The sequence below is a fragment of the Spermophilus citellus genome (assembly GCF_964194105.1).
Source record: "Spermophilus citellus genome assembly, chromosome: 19".
Taxonomy (NCBI): Eukaryota; Metazoa; Chordata; class Mammalia; order Rodentia; family Sciuridae; genus Spermophilus; species Spermophilus citellus.
This window is the reverse complement of record NC_138201.1, coordinates 835,567-854,852: the sequence shown is the minus strand read 5'-3', so window position 1 is coordinate 854,852 and position 19,286 is coordinate 835,567. Positions and strand designations below refer to the sequence as shown.

Here is a 19,286-nt window from a genome sequence, read left to right as displayed (position 1 = left end):
CAGGCCCCAGGTGCACGGTGCACATGGTGCCTGCAGACCAGGCTCACCCAAAAGGGACTAGCACCCCTGCCTGCACCAGGACACCTGGCCAGGCCTCTGAGCCCACCTGGTCGGATGTTCTGCTGCTGATGACCAGATGGCTTCAGTGTGAGCCAGAGAGGCTTTGGGAGGACCCCCATGCCGAGGAGCACCCCAGTGCCCAAGCTTGGCTGGGCAGACTGCTCTGCTGCCCAGAGTCTGTGGCCCTTCTCATGTCTGATGCTGGCTTATGGGAAGCATAAGATATTCATGGGCATTTTAAGATATTTTATAAAAACTGCCATCAAACTATCTCTGCTTGCAGACAAGACAGCTTGCAATCCCTAGAGCTCAGAAGGTTCCTTCAAACTTGGTTGTTTTATTCAAGATTCACCTGAAGTTTGCGCTATGTCTGTAGTCTATTTATGCTGGCTGAGTTTTTAAGTTACATGGAAGGAAATTTACCCCTTGGTCAGGTATGTCAGAGTGGTGAGTACCATGGTGGTTGGTTGGTTTGTTCAGTGTTTTCGACAGGCTTTCTGAATTTTCTTTAGCCAGTGAATAACAAGAAAATAGCACTTGAAGTTAAAATAAAAGTTCACTGTAAAATATTTTGTGTACTTAGAATGTACGTGTGACCATGAAATCTTTTTCTCCCTGTGCATTGGTATAAAACAGTCTTCTCAGCTTCCTCATTGTGTCTTGATGTAGTAGAGATTCTGAGAATGCCAGCCAAGAACCCGTTCACGCTCTGCGAGCCTGTGATCCTTGTTTTGTGTGGTGAATGTACACAGTGGGCATAACCAGCCTGCGTGTTCTTTGGCAATAGATATGGCACTTGGGGACGAGTTAACAACTCTGCTCCATTTGTGACTTAAGTGGCCAAAAGAGATAGCAGAGCTTCCAGCAGGTTCCACTCCCCTCCAGAGAGAAGTCTGGCTCACCCACTCACAGATAAAAGCAGGCTGACGATGGCAGTAGGGGAGGATGTCTGTTCGCCTCCCTGTCCCCTTATGAATATTAGATATAACTGCACATTTATCTTCAAATGAAGAAAAAAGGAAGCCGATGTTTCCAGAACATGAAAACAAAACAAAAATGGGCAGTTTTCCCCCCGAAACTATCTTCATCTAAATCGTTTTTTGCAGCCTCTATCCATAAAAGCTGTGTGGTAGTATGTTCGTGTATTCATTCCACAAACAAGGGTGGAGGGCTGGTGGAACACAGGTGTGGGAGCCACCAAGACGGGCTTCCGGAGGCTGGCACTGGCACTGTCTGGTGGTTGTGGGGGGTGGGAGGGAGGTGGACAGAGAAGAAAGAGCAAAGTGAATCCCAAAATACACTCGGCCCTATATCTGAGGCTCCATAGCTGAGATTCGGCCAACACCAGTCAGAGGGTTTTCTAAAACTGCATCTAGTAGAACACATACTGGATTTTTCTTATCACGATTTCCTGAACAACAGAGTAGAACAGGCGGCTGCACAGCAGTTACCTGGTAGCAGGCGGTCCAGGTCATCTAGAGACGGCGTAAAGAATGCAGAGGATGTGCCCCGGCTGTTCACGGGAACTGCACCGTGGACACGTGGGACTGGAGCAGGGACCAGGGGACGACTGTCATTGCAGATGTCCAGGCACTGCTGGGGAGGGCCAGAGCTGCTCTGGGCGCTGCCTTGTGGCGTGGCAGTGTGCTGACAGAGGAAAGAACCTGGGCAGCCTCAGAGTCTGGCTGTGGGGGTGTGGATTCTCTGGGAAATTAGGGGAGACAGAGAAGCAGAGGCTGGGCGGGAGACCAAGACGCAGCCTCTAGCAAGTTGGGTTCGTTCCGAGTACCAGGGGGCCGGGAGGACTTGAAGTCAGAGCAGTGAGTCGGAGTGCCCTCGCGCTCTGTGGACAGGGGCTCTGAGGAGGCTGGGTAGAGGGCAAAGCTTGAGGACAGAAGGCTTTCAGGAGATGTGCTGACTGGGGAGGCGGCCTGAGCCAGGACGGGGCTCGGGAGAAGCAGCAACCCAGTGGTGTTTGTTGGGAGAGAGAACTGATGGGTGTGGACAGCAGGTGGGAAGGCGGGTGGAGGCCCGAATCAGAGGTGACCCTCTGCCTCTGTCCTAGGACTCCGAGTGGGTCTTGGTGCCTTTGCCCACCCGGTCGGATGGGGCTGGCTCTGGGTCTGCGCTGGAATGAGAGCTGTCTCAAATCTCTTCTCAGCAGCACATGGCTGTGGATCTGTCGGTGCAGGTCAGTGGAGAGAGCCAGCTACCGAGTCAACGCAGCCCCTTCTGTGTGTCTAAATTTAAAAGAATACATTTCTGCAAAATCCCTATCAGCACTTGCTGATGAGTTTTCATAAAAGCGAATTCTCCTAAGATGGGCTTTTGAAAGGACCAATTTTCTGCTTGACTATATGAAACATTCAGAAATTAATGAGAAAGCCACACCTTTCGGGCTGGTACTCATCACAGTCTTATTTATGAATAAATTCCCAGAGGTCAACCCAAAAAAACAATTCAGGGTCAAGATCTCATCCAGTCACCGAGATGGAAAACAGATGTCTCTAAAATGTCTCCTAGATTGAAGCCTTTTCATGCACACCCACAGTCGGGGCCTGGCCCTCATTCCTGCGTGGGCTGGGCATGTCGTGAATGTGAACAGAAGGTTCTGCTCTGTCCTCTAATTACCTGCATCATTGGGAAGGACCCCGTTGGTGCGTACATATCATCAGAAGCGGCTCCACAGCTCAGCGGCATCCGAGGGCTCTTCACGGCTCTTCGGCGTTAATGCTGACAGTTTGATCTTTCTGTTTCACACAAGATTAAACGTGGCATGATATCCATTTCTTCAAGGCTTGGACAGTGAATCCAATTGGACTCCATCCGTATCTCAGGACTGTCTCCCTCAAAAAGACAGACTCCATTTGCCCAAATATATGAGGTAATTATCTACCATGACTGGGAAATGCTTTGTTGATATGAAAGCCTCAGAAAGCTGATTTTCTGAAATATAGTGTTTACTCACTGCTAAGTGGCTGAACAGGAGCCGCCGTGAGGATCCCTGCCCTGCAGACGCCCTGCAGAGCAGAGCGTCACTCAGCCCTCAGGACCCTGTCCCCCGGCCACTTGGACCACTGACTGTTGAGTCCTGAGGGCTACCTTTAAAATGAAACGATGCTTCAAATTCCTGTGCTGGCCCTCCTGAGGTGTCAGGAAAGAGAAAGACAAAATAAACAGAAAAGGGGCCTTCACTCAAAAGCTATGAATTGAAATGAAAGCAGAGTGCGCTTCCTCTGTGAGGAGGCACGTGGCAAATAAGAAACAGGGGACCTCAGAGCGGTGGCTTGAAGCCATGTGCAGCTTCCCATCAGGAGGCAATGTGAGGTGGAGCCGGGCTGTTGGGAAGGTTTGTGTCGCAGCAGACAGACAGAGCCCTCTCCGGACTGCAGTGCCAGCTGCCGCAGAAGAGGCACAGACCCAGGGGTGACACGGGACTCCGCGGGGCTCCTTCCCCTGGCTCAGCTTCCCTGTGTATTTCACCTGGGCCTTCAAACCAAACAGGCCACAGGAAGGTGAAGGAAACTCAGCACGTCCGTCAGAAACACCGGGAGGCCAAGGAGCCTGGGGTGCGAAGAGGAGGTACATTTCCAAGTTCCCCGTGATCACTTCCAGGTAACAGGGCACTTCACAGATTCAGTGATGTTCCAGGAAGTGCCCCAGGCTGCCAGGGAGGACATCCAGGAAGGGCTCCTGCTGATCTAGTTGGACCACCAGGAAGGGCCTCTATGATCCAGGGAGGACCTCCAGGAAGGGGCTCTATGATCCAGTGAGGACCTCCAGGAAGGGCCTCTATGATCCAGTGAGGACCTCCAGGAAGGGTCTCTATGATCCAGTGAGAACCTCCAGGAAGGGCCTCTATGATCCAGTGAGAACCTCCAGGAAGGGCCTCTATGATCCAGTGACAACCTCCAGGAAGGGGCTCTATGATCCAGATGGACCTCCAGGAAGGGCCTCTATGATCCAGTGAGGACCTCCAGGAAGGGCCTCTATGATCCAGGGAGGACCTCCAGGAAGGGCCTCTATGATCCAGGGAGGACCTCCAGGAAGGGGCTCTATGATCCAGTGAGGACCTCCAGGAAGGGCCTCTATGATCCAGTGAGGACCTCCAGGAAGGGTCTCTATGATCCAGTGAGAACCTCCAGGAAGGGCCTCTATGATCCAGTGAGAACCTCCAGGAAGGGCCTCTATGATCCAGTGACAACCTCCAGGAAGGGGCTCTATGATCCAGATGGACCTCCAGGAAGGGCCTCTATGATCCAGTGAGGACCTCCAGGAAGGGCCTCTATGATCCAGATGGACTTCCAGGAAGGGCCTCTATGATCCAGTGAGAACCTCCAGGAAGGGCCTCTATGATCCAGTGAGGACCTCCAGGAAGGGCCTCTATGATCCAGTGAGGACCTCCAGGAAGGGCCTCTATGATCCAGTGACAACCTCCAGGAAGGGCCTCTATGATCCAGTGAGGACCTCCAGGAAGGGCCTCTATGATCCAGTGACAACCTCCAGGAAGGGCCTCTATGATCCAGTGAGGACCTCTAGGAAGGGCCTCTATGATCCAGTGAGGACCTCCAGGAAGGGCCTCTATGATCCAGTGAGGACCTCCAGGAAGGGCCTCTATGATCCAGTGAGGACCTCCAGGAAGGGCCTCTATGATCCAGTGAGGACCTCTAGGAAGGGCCTCTATGATCCAGTGAGGACCTCCAGGAAGGGCCTCTATGATCCAGTGAGGACCTCCAGGAAGGGCCTCTATGATCCAGATGGACTTCCAGGAAGGGCCTCTATGATCCAGTGAGAACCTCCAGGAAGGGCCTCTATGATCCAGTGAGGACCTCCAGGAAGGGCCTCTATGATCCAGTGAGGACCTCCAGGAAGGGCCTCTATGATCCAGATGGACCTCCAGAAGGGCCGCTATGATCCATATGAACCTCCAGAAGGGCCGCTATGATCCAATGAGGACCTCCAGGAAGGGCCTCTATGATCCATATGAACCTCTAGGAAGGGCCTCTATGATCCAGTGAGGACCTCCAGGAAGGGCCTCTATGATCCATATGAACCTCTAGGAAGGGCCTCTATGATCCAGATGGACCTCCAGGAAGGGCCTCTATGATCCAGATGGACCTCCAGGAAGGGCCTCTATGATCCATATGAACCTCTAGGAAGGGCCTCTATGATCCAGTGAGGACCTCCAGGAAGGGCCTCTATGATCCAGTGAGGACCTCCAGGAAGGGCCTCTATGATCCAGTGAGAACCTCCAGGAAGGGCCTCTATGATCCAGTGAGGACCTCCAGGAAGGGCCTCTATGATCCATATGAACCTCCAGAAGGGCCTCTATGATCCAGATGGACCTCCAGGAAGGGCCTCTATGATCCAGTGAGGACCTCCAGGAAGGGCCTCTATGATCCATATGAACCTCCAGAAGGGCCGCTATGATCCAGTGAGGACCTCCAGGAAGGGCCTCTATGATCTAGACGGACCTCCAGGAAGGACTTCTATGATCCAGATGGAACTCCAGGAAGTGCCCCAGGCTCCCAGTGAGGACCTCCAGGAAGGGCCTCTATGATCCATATGAACCTCTAGGAAGGGCCTCTATGATCCAGTGAGGACCTCCAGGAAGGGCCTCTATGATCCATATGAACCTCTAGGAAGGGCCTCTATGATCCAGATGGACCTCCAGGAAGGGCCTCTATGATCCAGATGGACCTCCAGGAAGGGCCTCTATGATCCATATGAACCTCTAGGAAGGGCCTCTATGATCCAGTGAGGACCTCCAGGAAGGGCCTCTATGATCCATATGAACCTCTAGGAAGGGCCTCTATGATCCAGTGAGAACCTCCAGGAAGGGCCTCTATGATCCAGTGAGGACCTCCAGGAAGGGCCTCTATGATCCATATGAACCTCCAGAAGGGCCTCTATGATCCAGATGGACCTCCAGGAAGGGCCTCTATGATCCAGTGAGGACCTCCAGGAAGGGCCTCTATGATCCATATGAACCTCCAGAAGGGCCGCTATGATCCAGTGAGGACCTCCAGGAAGGGCCTCTATGATCTAGACGGACCTCCAGGAAGGACTTCTATGATCCAGATGGAACTCCAGGAAGTGCCCCAGGCTCCCAGTGAGGACCTCCAGGAAGGGCCTCTATGATCCAGATGGACCTCCACGAAAGGCTCCTGTATGATCCTTCTGTGTGGGTTTTGTCATGTGAACCTCCTGTGTGGGTTTGTCATGTTAACCTCCTGTGTGGGTGTTGTCATGTGAACCTCCTGTGTGGGTGTTGTCTTGGGAACCTCCTGTGTGGGTTTTGTCATGGGATCCTCCTGTGTGGGTTTTGTCATGGGATCCTCCTGTGTGGGTGTTGTCATGTGAACCTCCTGTGTGGGTTTTCTCATGTGAACATACTGTGTGGGTGTTGTCATGTGAACCTCCTGAGTGGGTTTTGTCATGTGAACCTCCTGTGTGGGTTTTGTCATGGGAACCTCCTGTGTGGGTTTTGTCATGTGAACCTCCTGTGTGGGTTTTGTCATGTGAACCTCCTGTGTGGGTTTGTCATGTTAACCTCCTGTGTGGGTGTTGTCATGTGAACCTCCTGTGTGGGTTTTGTCATGTGAACCTCCTGTGTGGGTGTTGTCATGTGAACCTCCTGTGTGGGTGTTGTCATGTGAACCTCCTGTGTGGGTTTTGTCATGTGAACCTCCTGTGTGGGTGTTGTCATGTGAACCTCCTGTGTGGGTTTTGTCATGTGAACCTCCTGTCTGGGTGTTGTCATGTGAACCTCCTGTGTGGGTGTTGTCATGTGAACCTCCTGTCTGGGTTTTGTCATGTGAGCCTCCTCTGTGGGTTTTGTCATGTGAACCTCCTGTGTGGGTTTTGTCATGGGAACCTCCTGTGTGGGTTTTGTCATGTGAACCTCCTGTGTAGGTTTTGTCTTGGGAACCTCCTGTGTGGGTTTTGTCATGTGAACCTCCTGTTTGGGTTTTGTCATGTGAACCTCCTGTGTGGGTGTTGTCATGTGAACCTCCTGTGTGGGTGTTGTCATGTGAACCTCCTGTGTGGGTTTTGTCATGTGAACCTCCTGTGTGGGTTTTGTCATGTGAACCTCCTGTGTGGGTGTTGTCATGTGAACCTCCTGTGTGGGTGTTGTCATGTGAACCTCCTGTGTGGGTTTTGTCATGTGAACCTCCTGTCTGGGTGTTGTCATGTGAACCTCATGTGTGGGTTTTGTCATGTGAACCTCCTGTCTGGGTGTTGTCATGTGAACCTCCTGTGTGGGTTTTGTCATGTGAACCTCCTGTCTGGGTGTTGTCATGTGAACCTCATGTGTGGGTTTTGTCATGTGTACCTCCTGTGTGGGTGTTGTCATGTGAACCTCCTGTGTGGGTTTTGTCATGGGAACCTCCTGTGTGGGTTTTGTCATGTGAACCTCCTGTGTGGGTGTTGTCATGTGAACCTCCTGTGTGGGTGTTGTCATGTGAACCTCCTGTGTGGGTTTTGTCATGTGAACCTCCTGTGTGGGTTTTGTCTTGGGAACCTCCTGTGTGGGTTTTGTCATGGGAACCTCCTGTGTGGGTTTTGTCATGTGAACCTCCTGTGTGGGTTTGTCATGTGAACCTCCTGTGTGGGTTTTGTCTTGGGAACCTCCTGTGTGGGTTTGTCATGTGAACCTCCTGTGTGGGTTTTGTCATGTGAACCTCCTGTGTGGGTTTTGTCATGTGAACCTCCTGTGTGGGTTTTCTCATGGGAACCTCCTGTGTGGGTTTTGTCATGTGAACCTCCTGTGTGGGTTTTCTCATGTGAACCTCCTGTGTGGGTTTTCTCATGGGAACCTCCTGTGTGGGTTTTCTCTTGGGAACCTCCTGTGTGGGTTTTGTCATGGCATCCTCCTGTGTGGGTTTTCTCATGGGAACCTCCTGTGTGGGTTTTGTCATGTGAACCTCCTGTGTGGGTTTTGTCATGTGAACCTCCTGTGTGGGTTTTCTCATGTGTACCTCCTGAGTGGGTTTTGTCATGTGAACCTCCTGTGTGGGTTTTCTCATGTGAACCTCCTGTGTGGGTTTTGTCATGTGAACCTCCTGTGTGGGTTTTCTCATGGGAACCTCCTGTGTGGGTTTTGTCATGGGATCCTCCTGTGTGGGTTTTCTCATGTGAACCTCCTGTGTGGGTTTTCTCATGGGAACCTCCTGTGTGGGTTTTCTCATGGGAACCTCCTGTGTGGTTTTTGTCATGGGATCCTCCTGTGTGGGTTTTGTCATGTGAACCTCCTGTGTGGGTTTTGTCATGTGAACCTCCTGTGTGGGTTTTGTCATGTGAACCTCCTGTGTGGGTTTTCTCATGTGAACCTCCTGTGAGCGTTTTGTCATGTGTACCTCCTGTCTGGGTGTTGTCATGTGAACCTCCTGTGTGGGTGTTGTCATGTGAACCTCCTGTGTGGGTTTTGTCATGTGTACCTCCTGTCTGGGTGTTGTCATGTGAACCTCCTGTGTGGGTTTTGTCATGTGAACCTCCTGTGTGGGTGTTGTCATGTGAACCTCCTGTGTGCGTTTTGTCATGTGTACCTCCTGTCTGGGTGTTGTCATGTGAACCTCCTGTGTGGGTTTTGTCATGTGAACCTCCAGTGTGGGTGTTGTCTTGTAAACCTCCTGTGTGGGTTTTGTCATGTGAACCTCCTGTGTGCGTTTTGTCATGTGTACCTCCTGTCTGGGTGTTGTCATGTGAACCTCCTGTGTGGGTTTTGTCATGTGAACCTCCTGTGTGGGTGTTGTCATGTGAACCTCCTGTGTGGGTGTTGTCATGTGAACCTCCTGTGTGGGTTTTGTCATGTGAACCTCCTGTCTGGGTGTTGTCATGTGAACCTCATGTGTGGGTTTTGTCATGTGAACCTCCTGTCTGGGTGTTGTCATGTGAACCTCCTGTGTGGGTTTTGTCATGTGAACCTCCTGTCTGGGTGTTGTCATGTGAACCTCATGTGTGGGTTTTGTCATGTGTACCTCCTGTGTGGGTGTTGTCATGTGAACCTCCTGTGTGGGTTTTGTCATGGGAACCTCCTGTGTGGGTTTTGTCATGTGAACCTCCTGTGTGGGTGTTGTCATGTGAACCTCCTGTGTGGGTGTTGTCATGTGAACCTCCTGTGTGGGTTTTGTCATGTGAACCTCCTGTGTGGGTTTTGTCTTGGGAACCTCCTGTGTGGGTTTTGTCATGGGAACCTCCTGTGTGGGTTTTGTCATGTGAACCTCCTGTGTGGGTTTGTCATGTGAACCTCCTGTGTGGGTTTTGTCTTGGGAACCTCCTGTGTGGGTTTGTCATGTGAACCTCCTGTGTGGGTTTTGTCATGTGAACCTCCTGTGTGGGTTTTGTCATGTGAACCTCCTGTGTGGGTTTTCTCATGGGAACCTCCTGTGTGGGTTTTGTCATGTGAACCTCCTGTGTGGGTTTTCTCATGTGAACCTCCTGTGTGGGTTTTCTCATGGGAACCTCCTGTGTGGGTTTTCTCTTGGGAACCTCCTGTGTGGGTTTTGTCATGGCATCCTCCTGTGTGGGTTTTCTCATGGGAACCTCCTGTGTGGGTTTTGTCATGTGAACCTCCTGTGTGGGTTTTGTCATGTGAACCTCCTGTGTGGGTTTTCTCATGTGTACCTCCTGAGTGGGTTTTGTCATGTGAACCTCCTGTGTGGGTTTTCTCATGTGAACCTCCTGTGTGGGTTTTGTCATGTGAACCTCCTGTGTGGGTTTTCTCATGGGAACCTCCTGTGTGGGTTTTGTCATGGGATCCTCCTGTGTGGGTTTTCTCATGTGAACCTCCTGTGTGGGTTTTCTCATGGGAACCTCCTGTGTGGGTTTTCTCATGGGAACCTCCTGTGTGGGTTTTGTCATGGGATCCTCCTGTGTGGGTTTTGTCATGTGAACCTCCTGTGTGGGTTTTGTCATGTGAACCTCCTGTGTGGGTTTTGTCATGTGAACCTCCTGTGTGGGTTTTCTCATGTGAACCTCCTGTGAGCGTTTTGTCATGTGTACCTCCTGTCTGGGTGTTGTCATGTGAACCTCCTGTGTGGGTGTTGTCATGTGAACCTCCTGTGTGGGTTTTGTCATGTGTACCTCCTGTCTGGGTGTTGTCATGTGAACCTCCTGTGTGGGTTTTGTCATGTGAACCTCCTGTGTGGGTGTTGTCATGTGAACCTCCTGTGTGCGTTTTGTCATGTGTACCTCCTGTCTGGGTGTTGTCATGTGAACCTCCTGTGTGGGTTTTGTCATGTGAACCTCCAGTGTGGGTGTTGTCTTGTAAACCTCCTGTGTGGGTTTTGTCATGTGAACCTCCTGTGTGCGTTTTGTCATGTGTACCTCCTGTCTGGGTGTTGTCATGTGAACCTCCTGTGTGGGTTTTGTCATGTGAACCTCCTGTGTGGGTTTTGTCATGTGTACCTCCTGTCTGGGTGTTGTCATGTGAACCTCCCGTGTGGGTGTTGTCATGTGAACCTCCCGTGTGGGTTTTGTCATGTGAACCTCCCGTGTGGGTTTTGTCATGTGAACCTCCCGTGTGGGTGTTGTCATGTGAACCTCCTGTGTGGGTGTTGTCATGGGAACCTCCCGTGTGGGTTTTGTCATGTGAACCTCCCGTGTGGGTTTTGTCATGTGAACCTCCCGTGTGGGTTTTGTCATGTGAACCTCCCGTGTGGGTGTTGTCATGTGAACCTCCCGTGTGGGTTTTGTCATGTGAACCTCCCGTGTGGGTGTTGTCATGAGAACCTCCCGTGTGGGTTTTGTCATGTGAACCTCCCGTGTGGGTTTTGTCATGTGAACCTCCCGTGTGGGTGTTGTCATGTGAACCTCCCGTGTGGGTGTTGTCATGTGAACCTCCCGTGTGGGTTTTGTGTTGTGAACCTCCCGTGTGGGTTTTGTGATGCGAACCTCCCGTGTGGGTTTTGTGATGCGAACCTCCCGTGTGGGTTTTGTCATGCGAACCTCCTGTGTGGGTTTTGTCATGTGAACCTCCTGTGTGGGTTTTGTGATGGGAACCTCCTGTGTGGTTTTTGTCATGTGAACCTCCTGTGTGGGTTTTGTCTTGTGAACCTCCTGTGTGGGTGTTGTCATGTGAACCTCCTGTGTGGGTTTTCTCATGTGAACCTCCTGTGTGGGTTTTGTCATGTGAACCTCCTGTGTGGGTTTTCTCATGGGAACCTCCTGTGTGGGTTTTGTCATGTGACCCTCCTGTGTGGGTTTTCTCATGTGTACCTCCTGTGTGGGTTTTGTCATGTGAACCTCCTGTGTGGGTGTTGTCATGTGAACCTCCTGTGTGGGTGTTGTCATGTGAACCTCCTGTGTGGGTTTGTCATGTTAACCTCCTGTGTGGGTGTTGTCATGTGAACTTCCTGTGTGGGTTTTGTCATGGGAACCTCCTGTGTGGGTTTTGTCATGTGAACCTCCTGTGTGGGTGTTGTCATGTGAACCTCCTGTGTGGGTGTTGTCATGTGAACCTCCTGTGTGGGTGTTGTCATGTGAACCTCCTGTGTGGGTGTTGTCTTGGGAACCTCCTGTGTGGGTGTTGTCTTGGGAACCTCCTGTGTGGGTTTTGTCATGTGAACCTCCTGTGTGTGTTTTGTCATGTGAACCTCCTGTGTGGGTTTTGTCATGTGAACCTCCTGTGTGGGTTTTGTCTTGGGAACCTCCTGTGTGGGTTTTGTCATGTGAACATACTGTGTGGGTTTTGTCATGTGAACCTCCTGTGTGGGTTTTGTCATGTGAACCTCCTGTGTGGGTTTGTCATGTGAACCTCCTGTGTGGGTTTTGTCTTGGGAACCTCCTGTGTGGGTTTGTCATGTGAACCTCCTGTGTGGGTTTTGTCATGTGAACCTCCTGTGTGGGTTTTGTCATGTGAACCTCCTGTGTGGGTTTTCTCATGTGAACCTCCTGTGTGGGTTTTGTCATGTGAACCTCCTGTGTGGGTTTTCTCATGGGAACCTCCTGTGTGGGTTTTGTCATGTGAACCTCCTGTGTGGGTTTTGTCTTGGGAACCTCCTGTGTGGGTTTGTCATGTGAACCTCCTGTGTGGGTGTTGTCATGTGAACCTCCAGTGTGGGTTTTGACATGTGAACCTCCTGTGTGGGTTTTCTCATGTGAACCTCCTGTGTGGGTGTTGTCATGTGAACCTCCTGTGTGGGTGTTGTCATGTGAACCTCCTGTGTGGGTTTTGTCATGTGAATCTCCTGTGTGGGTTTTGTCTTGGGAACTTCCTGTGTGGGATTTGTCATGTGAACCTCCTGTGTGGGATTTGTCATGGCATCTTCCTGTGTGGGTTCTGTCATGTCAACCTCCTGTGTGGGTTTTGTCATGTGAACCTCCTGTGTGGGTTTTGTCTTGTGAACCTCCTGTGTGGGTGTTGTCATGTGAACCTCCTGTGTGGGTGTTGTCATGTGAACCTCCTGTGTGGGTGTTGTCATGTGAACCTCCTGTGTGGGTTTTGTCATGGGAACCTCCCGTGTGGGTTTTGTCATGGGAACCTCCCGTGTGGGTTTTGTCATGTGAACCTCCTGTGTGGATTTTGTCATGTGTACCTCCTTTGTGGGTGTTGTCATGTGAACCTCCTGTGTGGGTTTTGTCTTGGGAACCTCCTGTGTGGGTTTTGTCATGTGAACCTCCTGTGTGGGTTTTGTCATGTGAACCTCCTGTGTGGGTTTTGTCATGTGAACCTCCTGTGTGGGTGTTGTCATGTGAACCTCCTGTGTGGGTTTTGTCATGTGAACCTCCTGTGTGGGTTTTGTCATGTGAACCTCCTGTGTGGGTGTTGTCATGTGAACCTCCTGTGTGGGTGTTGTCATGTGAACCTCCTGTGTGGGTTTTGTCATGTGAACCTCCTGTGTGGGTATTGTCATGTGAACCTCCTGTGTGGGTTTTGTCTTGGGAACCTCCTGTGTGGGTTTTGTCATGTGAACCACCTGTGTGGGATTTGTCATGGCATCCTCCTGTGTGGGTTCTGTCATGTCAACCTCCTGTGTGGGTTTTGTCATGTGAACCTCCTGTGTGGGTTTTGTCTTGTGAACCTCCTGTGTGGGTGTTGTCATGTGAACCTCCTGTGTGGGTTTTGTCATGTGAACCTCCTGTGTGGGTGTTGTCATGTGAACCTCCTGTGTGGGTTTTGTCATGTGTACCTCCTGTGTGGGTGTTGTCATGTGAACCTCCTGTGTGGGTTTTGTCTTGGGAACCTCCTGTGTGGGTTTTGTCATGTGAACCTCCTGTGTGGGTTTTGTCATGTGAACCTCCTGTGTGGGTTTTGTCATGTGAACCTCCTGTGTGGGTGTTGTCATGTGAACCTCCTGTGTGGGTTTTGTCATGTGAACCTCCTGTGTGGGTTTTGTCATGAGAACCTCCTGTATGGGTGTTGTCATGTGAACCTCCTGTGTGGGTGTTGTCATGTGAACCTCCTGTGTGGGTTTTGTCATGTGAACCTCCTGTGTGGGTATTGTCATGTGAACCTCCTGTGTGGGTTTTGTCTTGGGAACCTCCTGTGTGGGTTTTGTCATGTGAACCTCCTGTGTGGGTTTTGTCATGTGAACCTCCTGTGTGGGTGTTGTCATGTGAACCTCCTGTGTGGGTTTTGTCTTGGGAACCTCCTGTGTGGGTTTTGTCATGTGAACCTCCTGTGTGGGTGTTGTCATGTGAACCTCCTGTGTGGGTTTTGTCTTGTGAACCTCCTGTGTGGGTGTTGTCATGTGAACCTCCTGTGTGGGTGTTGTCATGTGAACCTCCTGTGTGGGTTTTGTCTTGGGAACCTCCTGTGTGGGTTTTGTCATGTGAACCTCCTGTGTGGGTTTTGTCATGGGATCCTCCCGTGTGGGTTTTGTCATGTGAACCTCCTGTGTGGGTTTTGTCATGTGAACCTCCTGTGTGGGTTTTGTCATGTGAACCTCCTGTGTGGGTTTTGTCATGTGAACCTCCTGTGTGGGTTTTGTCTTGTGAACCTCCTGTGTGGGTGTTGTCATGTGAACCTCCTGTGTGGGTGTTGTCATGTGAACCTCCTGTGTGGGTATTGTCATGTGAACCTCCTGTGTGGGTATTCTCATGGGAACCTCCCGTATGGGTTTTGTCATGTGAACCTCCTGTGTGGATTTTCTCATGGGAACCTCCCGTATTGGTTTTGTCATGTGAACCTCCTGTGTGGATTTTGTCATGTGTACCTCCTGTGTGGGTTTTGTCATGTGAACCTCCTGTGTGGGTTTTGTCATGTGAACCTCCTGTGTGGGTGTTGTCATGTGAACCTCCCGTGTGGGTTTTGTCATGTGAACCTCCCGTGTGGGTTTTCTCATGGGAACCTCCCGTTTGGGTTTTCTCATGGGAACCTCCTGTGTGGGTGTTGTCATGTGTACCTCCTGTGTGGGTTTTGTCATGTGAACCTCCTGTGTGGGTTTTGTCATGTGAACCTCCTGTGTGGGTGTTGTCATGTGAACCTCCTGAGTGGGTTTTGTCATGTGAACCTCCTGTGTGGGTTTTGTCATGTGAACTTCCTGTGTGGGTGTTGTCATGTGAACCTCCTGAGTGGGTTTTGTCATGTGAACCTCCTGTCTGGGTGTTGTCATGTGTACCTCCTGAGTGGGTGTTGTCATGTGTACCTCCTGTCTGGGTTTTGTCATGTGAACCTCCTGTGTGGGTGTTGTCATGTGAACCTCCCGTGTGGGTGTTGTCATGTGAACCTCCTGAGTGGGTGTTGTCATGTGAACCTCCTGTGTGGGTGTTGTCATGTGAACCTCCCGTGTGGGTTTTGTCATGTGATCCTCCCGTGTGGGTGTTGTCATGTGAACCTCCTGTGTGGGTGTTGTCATGTGAACCTCCTGTGTGGGTGTTGTCATGTGAACCTCCCGTGTGGGTGTTGTCATGTGAACCTCCTGTGTGGGTGTTGTCATGTGAACCTCCCGTGTGGGTTTTCTCATGTGTACCTCCTGTGTGGGTGTTGTCATGTGAACCTCCTGTGTGGGTTTTGTCATGTGAACCCCCTGTGTGGGTGTTGTCATGTGAACCTCCTGAGTGGGTTTTGTCATGTGAACCTCCTGTCTGGGTGTTGTCATGTGTACCTCCTGAGTGGGTTTTGTCATGTGTACCTCCTGTCTGGGTTTTGTCATGTGAACCTCCTGTGTGGGTGTTGTCATGTGAACCTCCCGTGTGGGTTTTGTCATGTGAACCTCCCGTGTGGGTTTTGTCATGTGAACCTCCTGTGTGGGTGTTGTCATGTGAACCTCCCGTGTGGGTTTTGTCATGGGAACCTCCCGTGTGGGTTTTGTCATGTGAACCTCCCGTGTGGGTTTTGTCATGTGAACCTCCCGTGTGGGTTTTGTCATGTGAACCTCCCGTGTGGGTGTTGTCATGTGAACCTCCCGTGTGGGTTTTGTCATGTGAACCTCCCGTGTGGGTTTTGTCATGTGAACCTCCTGTGTGGGTTTTGTCATGTGAACCTCCTGTGTGGGTTTTCTCATGTGTACCTCCTGTGTGGGTTTTGTCATGTGAACCTCCTGTGTGGGTGTTGTCATGTGAACCTCCTGTGTGGGTGTTGTCATGTGAACCTCCTGTGTGGGTGTTGTCATGTGAACCTCCTGTGTGGGTTTGTCATGTTAACCTCCTGTGTGGGTGTTGTCATGTGAACCTCCTGTGTGGGTTTTGTCATGGGAACCTCCTGTGTGGGTTTTGTCATGTGAACCTCCTGTGTGGGTGTTGTCATGTGAACCTCCTGTTTGGGTTTTCTCATGTGAACCTCCTGTGTGGGTTTTGTCATGGGAACCTCCTGTGTGGGTGTTGTCATGTGAACCTCCTGTGTGGGTTTTGTCATGTGTACCTCCTGTGTGGGTGTTGTCATGTGAACCTCCTGTGTGGATTTTGTCATGGGAACCTCCTTTGTGGGTTTTGTCATGTGAACCTCCTGTGTGGGTGTTGTCATGTGAACCTCCTGTGTGGGTGTTGTCATGTGAACCTCCTGTGTGGGTGTTGTCATGTGAACCTCCTGTGTGGGTGTTGTCATGTGAACCTCCTGTGTGGGTGTTGTCATGTGAACCTCCTGTGTGGGTGTTGTCTTGGGAACCTCCTGTGTGGGTTTTGTCATGTGAACCTCCTGTGTGGGTTTTGTCATGTGAACCTCCTGTGTGGGTTTTGTCATGGGAACCTCCTGTGTGGGTTTTGTCATGTGAACCTCCTGTGTGGGTTTGTCATGTGAACCTCCTGTGTGGGTTTTGTCTTGGGAACCTCCTGTGTGGGTTTGTCATGTGAACCTCCTGTGTGGGTTTTGTCATGTGAACCTCCTGTGTGGGTTTTGTCATGTGAACCTCCTGTGTGGGTTTTCTCATGGGAACCTCCTGTGTGGGTTTTGTCATGTGAACCTCCTGTGTGGGTGTTGTCATGTGAACCTCCTGTGTGGGTGTTGTCATGTGAACCTCCTGTGTGGGTTTTGTCTTGGGAACCTCCTGTGTGGGTTTTGTCATGTGAACCTCCTGTGTGGGTTTTGTCATGGGATCCTCCCGTGTGGGTTTTGTCATGTGAACCTCCTGTGTGGGTTTTGTCATGTGAACCTCCTGTGTGGGTTTTGTCATGTGAACCTCCTGTGTGGGTTTTGTCATGTGAACCTCCTGTGTGGGTTTTGTCTTGTGAACCTCCTGTGTGGGTGTTGTCATGTGAACCTCCTGTGTGGGTGTTGTCATGTGAACCTCCTGTGTGGGTATTGTCATGTGAACCTCCTGTGTGGGTATTCTCATGGGAACCTCCCGTATGGGTTTTGTCATGTGAACCTCCTGTGTGGATTTTCTCATGGGAACCTCCCGTATTGGTTTTGTCATGTGAACCTCCTGTGTGGATTTTGTCATGTGTACCTCCTGTGTGGGTTTTGTCATGTGAACCTCCTGTGTGGGTTTTGTCATGTGAACCTCCTGTGTGGGTTTTCTCATGTGAACCTCCTGTGAGCGTTTTGTCATGTGTACCTCCTGTCTGGGTGTTGTCATGTGAACCTCCTGTGTGGGTGTTGTCTTGTGAACCTCCTGTGTGCGTTTTGTCATGTGTACCTCCTGTCTGGGTGTTGTCATGTGAACCTCCTGTGTGGGTTTTGTCATGTGAACCTCCTGTGTGGGTGTTGTCATGTGAACCTCCTGTGTGCGTTTTGTCATGTGTACCTCCTGTCTGGGTGTTGTCATGTGAACCTCCTGTGTGGGTTTTGTCATGTGAACCTCCAGTGTGGGTGTTGTCTTGTGAACCTCCTGTGTGGGTTTTGTCATGTGAACCTCCTGTGTGCGTTTTGTCATGTGTACCTCCTGTCTGGGTGTTGTCATGTGAACCTCCTGTGTGGGTTTTGTCATGTGAACCTCCTGTGTGGGTTTTGTCATGTGTACCTCCTGTCTGGGTGTTGTCATGTGAACCTCCTGTGTGGGTTTTGTCATGTGAACCTCCTGTGTGCGTTTTGTCATGTGTACCTCCTGTGTGGGTGTTGTCATGTGAACCTCCTGTGTGGGTTTTGTCATGTGAACCTCCTGTGTGGGTTTTGTCATGTGAACCTCCTGTGTGGGTGTTGTCTTGTGAACCTCCTGTGTGGGTGTTGTCATGTGAACCTCATGTGTGCGTTTTGTCATGTGTACCTCCTGTCTGGGTGTTGTCATGTGAACCTCCTGTGTGGGTTTTGTCATGTGAACCTCCTGTGTGGGTGTTGTCTTGTGAACCTCCTGTGTGGGTGTTGTCTTGTGAACCTCCTGTGTGGGTTTTGTCATGTGAACCTCCTGTGTGCGTTTTGTCATGTGTACCTCCTGTCTGGGTGTTGTCATGTGAACCTCCTGTGTGGGTTTTGTCATGTGAACCTCCTGTGTGGGTGTTGTCATGTGAACCTCCTGTGTGGGTGTTGTCTTGTGAACCTCCTGTGTGCGTTTTGTCATGTGTACCTCCTGTCTGGGTGTTGTCATGTGAACCTCCTGTGTGGGTTTTGTCATGTGAACCTCCTGTGTGGGTGTTGTCATGTGAACCTCCTGTGTGGGTGTTGTCTTGTGAACCTCCTGTGTGCGTTTTGTCATGTGTACCTCCTGTCTGGGTGTTGTCATGTGAACCTCCTGTGTGGGTTTTGTCATGTGAACCTCCTGTGTGGGTTTTGTCATGTGAACCTCCTGTGTGGGTGTTGTCATGTGAACCTCCTGTGTGGGTTTTGTCATGTGAACCTCCTGTGTGGGTTTTCTCATGTGAACCTCCTGTGTGGGTTTTCTCATGGGAACCTCCTGTGTGGGTTTTGTCATGTGAACACCCTGTGTGCGTTTTGTCATGTGAACCTCCTGTGTGGGTGTTGTCATGTGAACCTCCTGTGTGGGTGTTGTCATGTGTACCTCCTGTCTGGGTGTTGTCATGTGAACCTCCTGTGTGGGTTTTGTCATGTGAACCTCCTGTGTGGGTGTTGTCATGTGAACCTCCTGTGTGGGTTTTGTCATGTGAACCTCCTGTGTGGGTTTTGTCATGGGATCCTCCTGTGTGGGTTTTGTCATGTGAACCTCCTGTGTGGGTTTTGTCATGGGAACCTCCTGAGTGGGTTTTCTCATGGGATCCTCATGTGTGGGTTTTCTCATGTGAACCTCCTGTGTGGGTTTGTCATGTGAACCTCCTGTGTGGGTTTTGTCTTGTGAACCTCCTGAATGGGTTTTCGTACAAGCCTGGGTTCTGCAGTTGAACTCTGCTGACAGCCTGTTCTTCCTGGGTGCTGTGGGAGTGTTTAACAGGGATTTACAGGGCAGTTCTAGGCCTTCTGTGTGTAGAGGTCCGTCTTTGTCATGGAAATGAAATCAGGGGCCTGGGCAGGCCACCTGGGGATTTCTTCTCCAGGTTGAAACTTGCTGGGGGCTGGGAGGCACATGAGTTTGTGACCCAGGAGCTTTGGGGACACCCAGTGGATGATCTGAAGGACTGGGAGGGAGACTCTGTGCTCTGGATCTTGGGTCCCTGGAGTGGACGGAGGGATGGTTTATCCACCCCCTGGTGCCTCTGGAACCAGAGTTGTTTGTTTTGGAATCTTGGCTCTTCTTGATTTTTATTGCTCTCTCAGGAAAACACTGGACGAGGGTTTAAAGAAACTGTTTGAAATCTTTGTGCTGTGTTTTTCCCATTGAATTTTAGATCAATAATAGAGTTTTCTTTGCAGTGATTAAAAAACCCTGTCTGACAGTTCAAACACCTGAACGCAACTGGTGTAGAAATTTTCAGGCAAGACAAGGTTTTGATGATTTCTTCTTGGGTGTCAGGGGAGC

At 50.9% G+C, this 19,286-nt stretch overlaps 1 protein-coding gene across 1 annotated transcript in view; it reads left to right on the top strand.

The window, feature by feature from the left end:
- Nucleotides 1-2,719: 2,719 nt before the first annotated feature.
- Nucleotides 2,720-19,286, top strand: part of LOC308638612 (uncharacterized protein) — a gene marked incomplete at its 3' end in the record, with an annotated part of 78,077 nt that continues 61,510 nt past the window's right edge. The window contains exon 1 of the mRNA XM_081276232.1: nucleotides 2,720-2,944. The remainder of the gene's footprint in view (nucleotides 2,945-19,286) is intronic.